Source organism: Triticum aestivum, chromosome 3D (genome assembly GCF_018294505.1).
Source record: "Triticum aestivum cultivar Chinese Spring chromosome 3D, IWGSC CS RefSeq v2.1, whole genome shotgun sequence".
Taxonomy (NCBI): domain Eukaryota; kingdom Viridiplantae; phylum Streptophyta; class Magnoliopsida; order Poales; family Poaceae; genus Triticum; species Triticum aestivum.
The window spans coordinates 595,966,994-595,973,870 of record NC_057802.1 but is presented as its reverse complement, the minus strand read 5'-3'; the positions used below and the strand labels follow the sequence as shown (position 1 = coordinate 595,973,870).

Genomic DNA, 6,877 nt, shown 5'->3' with positions numbered 1-6,877 from the left:
TTTTCATGTTTATAATTAAGTTTATATTTCCATGCAACAATTGCAATGGTTTTCAACATGAGATTTAGAGGAAAACGTATTTGCCCCTGTGAAAAGATAAACACAAATATTCACAAAAAAAAAACACGAATGAGATCCCTAGTCGTGCCTCAAGTCTAGTTTATATATTGTTGATGATTCTGTTTTTTAACCATGAGCATTGCTAAAGTCAGTGGCGTAGCTAGACCACAATTTTGAGATACTCCCTCCGTTTCAAAATACAGTGCTTCTTCTATTCCCGTGCTTCAACTTTGACCATAAATTTAACCAACGAGACCGACTGCGGCGGGAACAAATGTTATACCAGTGAATTCGTATTCAAAACAAGTTTTCAATTATATAATTTTTTTCTCCCGCCCAAGTCGGTCTAGTTGGTTAAATTTATGGTCAAAGTTGGACGTCGGGAAGCACGGGTGTACTATATTTTGGAATGGAGGGAGTATTGTTTTTTACTATATAGGAATTCGGTCAAATTAATCCTTGTAAACAGCCCCCAAGCATAATAGTCAATATCCCGATTAATTATTTTGGAGTATGTACCCCCACCATTTTATACCTGGCTACGCCACTGGCTAAAGTAACAAGGATGCTAAAAATTAATAAGAACGTGTTGTTAAATTAATAATGATGTTAGATAGACTCAACTTATGAAATACTGCAAGATCACGTTATCAATATGTTGATGGTACTTTCGTATGAAGTGTTAATGTTACTTGTGTCCTCAGACCATGGGAATATCATATACCCGGATATCGGATGGTTAATTTTGGGTTGCTAAACTTGATTCCGTAATAAGATGATTATCTCTACTCCTAATGAAGCAGTTGATTATTTTCGTCCCACCTCCCACCTTAGCTGGTTTTTTTTCGTCCTCCTCCCATCTCATATGGTTTTTTTTGTCTCCCCCTCCCCCACACGAAAATAAACACAGGAAAACTGTAGCGATGCCCCTCGCACTAAAAAATAGAAGAAAACGGACGAACCGGAGTGAGGCCCCTCGCACGAAAAAAAAATGACGAAGTAGGCTGCCCTCGATCTATTCCAACGACGACGGGAACCAAGCCCCAGCCGCCATCGATCCCTTCTGTCGTCGATCCCAGTACGACGACGGGAACCACACCCCAGCCGCCATCGATCCCTTCTGTCGTCGATCCCAGCGAGGCCGCATCCGATCTCATGGAGGCCGCCTCAGATCATGCACATACGTGACAGTGCCAGGTCTCGCCGTCGCCGCACAATCCCACTGACGCCTCCGCCGCCGCCGATCCGTGGGAGGCTGCCGCACAACCCCACGCACGCATCCGCCTCCGCCGATCCCAGAGAGGGTGCCGCCGATCAGGTTCCGCCTAAATCAGGTTCGCCTAAACCCTAAACCCTTCGTCCATTCAACAGGGCCCAACGCACATACGTACAGAACTCCGATGGAGCAGTACCTTCCCGTACGTATGATGATTTTTTATGCTTCCGCCGGCAGCACATTCAATAAGACACTTGAAGGTTTTCGGACTTGTGAATCATACAATTTATACATATGCAACTTCTCTGAATTTTACGCAAAGCTAAATTACACCTTTTCTTTATCAATGTCCCCAGCTCGACCAGGTTCAAGCTTTTCCTGTAAGCAGTTGGTAGCTTTGTCCTCCTGTAAGTTTACTTTGAAATGGACCTCTACTCTAGCTTCTCATGTTGGCCTACATTTGTGATAGGTCACTCATCAGAACAAAAGGTAAGTATGGGAAATTCAAATAGCAAGGCACCGGAACAGAGAAAGGCATCGGATGTACCTCTACCCCCTCTTGTTGATCTACATCCCCAAGGAAGTCCAGGTTTACCTCTACCCCGTCTTGTTGACCTTCATTCTGGTGTAAACACAACATTGCATATAACTACCGTGTTACAGGCCATAATGAGGGTATAAATGTCGACGAATCCATCCCAGAAATCGTTCCCGCACCGAGTCACAACATTGACGAGTATTACCCAATTACTCCAGGTATGGGGCTTTTGTAAATAACGTGCATTATCAAATAGTTCTTATTTGATCTTCTCATGTTGACCTACATTTGTGATATGTCACTCATCAGAACAAAAGTTAAGTATGGGAAATTCAAATAGCAAGGCACCGGAACAAAGAAAGGCATCGGGTGTACCTCTACCACCTCTTGTTGATCTACATCCCCAAGGAAGTCCAGGTATACCCTCTACCCCGTCTTGTTGACCTTCATTCTGGTATAAACACAACATTGCATATAACTTCCGCGTTACAGGCCATAATGAGGGTATAAATGTCAACGAATCCATCCCAGAAATCGTCCCGCACCGAGTCACAACATGGACGAGTATTACCCAATGACTCCAGGTATGGGGCTTTTGTAAATAACGTGCATTATCAAATGGGTTTTATTTGATCATTTCATCAATCGTGCCTAACAGATTTGGACAAAAACAACAAACCAAAAGAACCTACCATGTCAGTATTGCATATTAGTCCCTCTGAAGGGGTGATACTAGAACAGGACATCACAAATGACGATGACTTTAGACAGGCTTTACATAGTTCAACCTTAAAAAGCTAAATGGTTTGAGCCATGCGTCCATCTGCACCATACTACTTTCCACGTATCTTAAAAAATAGGGTCTGTAGCTGGCTCCGACAAGTAACAAAATACTACTTTCTTTGGTGCACTGTGAGCCAAGCGACGTGCGTGGTTTATGGGATAGGCACTTCGAGCCTATGTCTGATGAGGTGGAACAGATGGTGTTGCTTGACATTAGGGGTATGTTGCAGTCCATGGGCAAAGACATAGCTGATTTCGCTCTTCCATGCATTGACGATGCGTTTGACCCAAACGAGGGCGAGGCCAGAGAAGTGATCGAGGAATCCAACATCGATTTTGACATCAACGACACTAAATTGGCATCGTCGCTAAACTTGGAGCAGAGGGTTGCATACAACGAGATACTAGCTGCTGTTGAACGCGGTGATGGGGGTGTGTTCTTTGTTGATGGCCCGGGAGGTACAGGGAAGACCTTCCTGTACAGGGCGCTGCTCGCCAACGTTCGAAGCGAGGGAAACATCGCTATCGCTACCGCGACGTCAGGTGTCGCCGCTTCTATCGTGCCTGGAGGCAGGACTGCCCACTCGAGGTTCAAGATCCCATTGAGTTGCGACGATGGCGCCTCATGCACCTTCACGAAGCAGAGTGGTACCGCCAAGCTACTGAGGATGGCCTCATTGATACTATGGGACGAGGCCACCATGACTAAGCAACAGGCGGTCGAGGCACTCGACAACAGCATGTGCGACATCATGGGAAGACGGGACCGACCCTTTGGAGGGAAAACTGTTGTGTTTGGCGGGGACTTCAGGCAGGTGCTTCCAGTCGTCAGGAGGGGGTCCTGGGGTCAGATAATCGATGCAACCCTCCGAAGTTCACATCTCTGGAAGGGTCTGCGCCAGCTAAGGCTCGTCACCAACATGAGGGCTCATAATGACACCTGGTTTGCGGATTACTTGCTAAGGGTAGGCAATGGTACCGAGGGAGTTGACGATCAAGGAAACATACGACTCCCTGAAGATATTTGTGTGCCGTCTACAGGCGAGGGTGACGACCTGGAGAAGCTGATTGACCATGTGTTTCCGAGACTAGATGATAACATGTCTGATCCGAATTACATGACTTCACGCGCAATCCTCTCCACCACGAACGACAACATCGACAAGATAAACATACGCATGGTAGAGCATTTTCGGGGGGAAGAAGTAATCTACCATAGCTTTGATAGTGCAGAAGACGACCCATATGGCTACTATGCTCTTGAGTTCCTAAATGGATTGACTCCCAACGGTCTGCCTCCGCATGCACTCAAACTGAAGCTCAACTGCACTGTCATACTTCTAAGGAACATTGATCCGGCTAATGGTCTGTGTAACGGGACGAGGCTTGTGGTGCGAGGTTTCGAGAGGAACGCCATCGACGCAGAAATCGTGATCGGACAACATGCAGGTAGGAGGGTATTCCTTCCTCGAATACCCCTATGCCCGTCTGTCAACAACATGTTTCCATTCAAGTTCAAGAGGAAGCAATTTCCTGTAAGGCTTAGCTTTGCTATGACGATTAACAAGGCTCAAGGACAGACGATTCCGATTGTTGGCGTGTACCTACCTAATCCGGTGTTTTCTCATGGTCAACTCTATGTCGCATTGTCTCGAGCCACCGCGAAGAGAAATATAAAGATCCTCATTGAGAAGGAGAAGGACAAGGAGAATGGCAAGAAGCAAAGCAGTAAATCAAAGAAGCGAAAAAGACCTACCTTGTCCTTACAAACCTCGATGAAGAACATCGTCTATAAGGAAGTCCTTACAGGCTGAAGTCCGCTCTTAAATATGACAGAGGATTTACTCTTATGCTACAGATAAGTTGGTGCTCTTCGGTGTTCTTGTACAGATATATTATCTTTCGATGTTAGAAATTAAACCTTATTATGTTTATACAACAAGTCAAATATTAATAATATTGCCTCGGATTTGTGACTTTGCAAGTTGCCAATTTTTGTTGTATGTGACATTATTTTCCCTTTTGCTGGATTGCTTATGTATATTATTCTTTTGTTGTTTTGTAATCAATCATCTACTACATCTAAACTCGGCTTTGTTTTCCTGCACAAATTTTGCACACTGCCTGGGTCACTCCGTTGTTGTAAAACTAGACTCCACTGGAGTGTTCTACATTAGATAAGTTTTTATGATGCGGCCCCAAAGCATGCAATTCTGAACATGCAGAAAACAAAAAAAAAATATGCATGCAAACAATAATATTACACCAAAAATATCACAACTATATAAACTTTCATCTCTGTTACTAATTAGGAAGAAGGTCATTTCTACTGAAACTACAATGACAATGTCACTAGACTAGAAAACAACTGAATCTTTAATCCCAGTGCAGTAGTGAAACACTTAACCTTTAGGCATGTTTGCATGCTTTCAGTACTGTCACAATTCAGGCCATAATCGTTTGACATAATTTTCCTGGTTTGGTGCTGAAAATTGGCAGTGTATTGTGAAATAACAGTACTCACAGATTATTCTACTGTTATTTATCTAGAGATGGGAGTAGGCTGAATTAGAGCGGGATTGGGCATATGGATACACACAGAAATCGAGCTGAATTGCTTTTTAAACATGTAGATGCTACTCCTTGCTGTACTTTTTAAAAATACTCCTTGATGTGCATTCAGACTCAGAATTCAGAGTGGCTAGAATTTAGTTGCAAATCAATCAGATACGGCGCACCAGCGAAGTGCTTCCACAAGTACACCTAGCAGTTCAGAACTGCAACTACTCCTACTGCAAACAAAATTCAGTAAATTACATCTACTGCAAACAAAATTCAGTGCATCAACTCCATGTACTCCTAGAGTACTCTTTCTTTGAAATTCAGTGCATCTACTGGAAACAAAATTCAGTAAATTTCAGTGCATCTACTGCAAACAAAATTCAGTGCATCAACTCCATGTACTCCTAGAGTACTCTTTCTTTGAAATTCAGTGCATCTACTGGAAACAAAATTCAGTAAATTTCTAGCAACTACTCCTACTGCACAAAAAAAAAGAGTGAATTAAGCATGCAGAGATACCTGCCACAACTTGATTCACATGTTTGGATTCAGTTGCATTGATGGATTCAGAGTACTACTGCCGGCACTCCCTGTTTCTTGGCTTGCTGAAGAAAGAAAGCAACCAGCCAACAAATTCAGAGGAGGGGCTCGCAAGCAAGCAAGCAGGCCAAGAGAGCAAAGGAGGGGCTTACCATCAGCAATGCGGGAGCCGGGCGAGGTAGCGCTTGCTGAGACGGTCGATGGAGATGCCGAGGTCGCCGGGCGCGGGGGGCGTTTCGGTTTCTTGGCCTGCTGAAGCAGCCGGAGGCGGGCCACGACGGCGCGTGCTTCGAGCTGGACGAGCGTGAGGTCGTGTGGCCGGCCGGCGGCAGCGATGGGGACGTGGACGGGCTGAGGCGGCGGTGCCCCCGCGGCGCGTCGCTCAGCGCACGCCGTGCCGCAGAGCTTCGAGCTGTCGTCGCTCCTTGCGGAGGGCGGCGGCGTCGGGGAGCTGTTGTCACCCTGGTCGTGCCTGTGAGGCCGGGTCACGGCGCCGCGGCACATCAGGGGCGACAACAACGGGGCCAACGGAGAGGCAACAACGGCCCGAGAGGGAGAGGCGCCGGTGATGCGGGTGAGGGAGACGTGCCGGCGAGGCGTGCGAGGGAGAGGCGGCGGCGGCGGTGGGAGACGAGGCCGCCGGTTGTGCGGCTGCGGGGGCGAGAGCGGAGCGAGTGTGGGTGACTCCGCCGTGATCTGGATTGTGTGCGTGAGTGGAAAGGGAGTGGAGAGAGTGAGGAGAAGGAGTTGCTGGGTGCTGGTTGGCCCATGATGCGAGTGGGCTTGGGCTTCTTGGGGCCTTGGATCAGCAACCTTTGTTGTAAGAAAACAAATGCCTAAAAAGATGATGTACGAAAAAAGATAGTATATATATTAAAGTAAAAAAGGATATAGACTTATTAATTAAACATGGATCATCCAAATAAATCTTTTTTACACTTATTCCATATATTCAGAATATCACACAAAAAACACAATTTTGAGTGAAGAAACAAAGTATACTTGGTTTATGTTGGAGAAGGGCGACACTAAAAAGGGCCGAAAATTCACCGAGTTTTTCACAATATAATGATGTGGAGGCGGTGATATCCCATAAAAAACCAAAAAAGTATGCCAATTTAAATGTTATCGCACAAGGCATTCTTTTCAATGTTATTATCGATCTTTCTTTCATCATA

The 6,877-nt window shown here is 45.6% G+C and overlaps 1 long non-coding RNA gene across 3 annotated transcripts; it reads right to left on the bottom strand.

Moving 5' to 3' along the window:
• Positions 1-1,542: 1,542 nt before the first annotated feature.
• On the bottom strand, positions 1,543-6,395 carry LOC123080788 (uncharacterized). Of its 3 annotated transcripts, XR_006438546.1 has the most exons (5): positions 5,852-6,395; positions 5,679-5,764; positions 2,190-2,265; positions 1,824-2,096; positions 1,543-1,730 (listed from the first exon to the last, which is right to left on the bottom strand). It is a non-coding gene; the product is annotated as an uncharacterized lncRNA (long non-coding RNA). The 3 variants fall into 3 exon arrangements; XR_006438545.1 differs by lacking the exons at positions 5,679-5,764; positions 5,852-6,395 and having other exon boundaries at positions 1,824-1,898; positions 1,994-2,096; positions 2,190-5,669; XR_006438544.1 differs by lacking the exons at positions 5,679-5,764; positions 5,852-6,395 and having other exon boundaries at positions 2,190-5,669.
• Between the last annotated feature and the right edge of the window lie 482 nt (positions 6,396-6,877).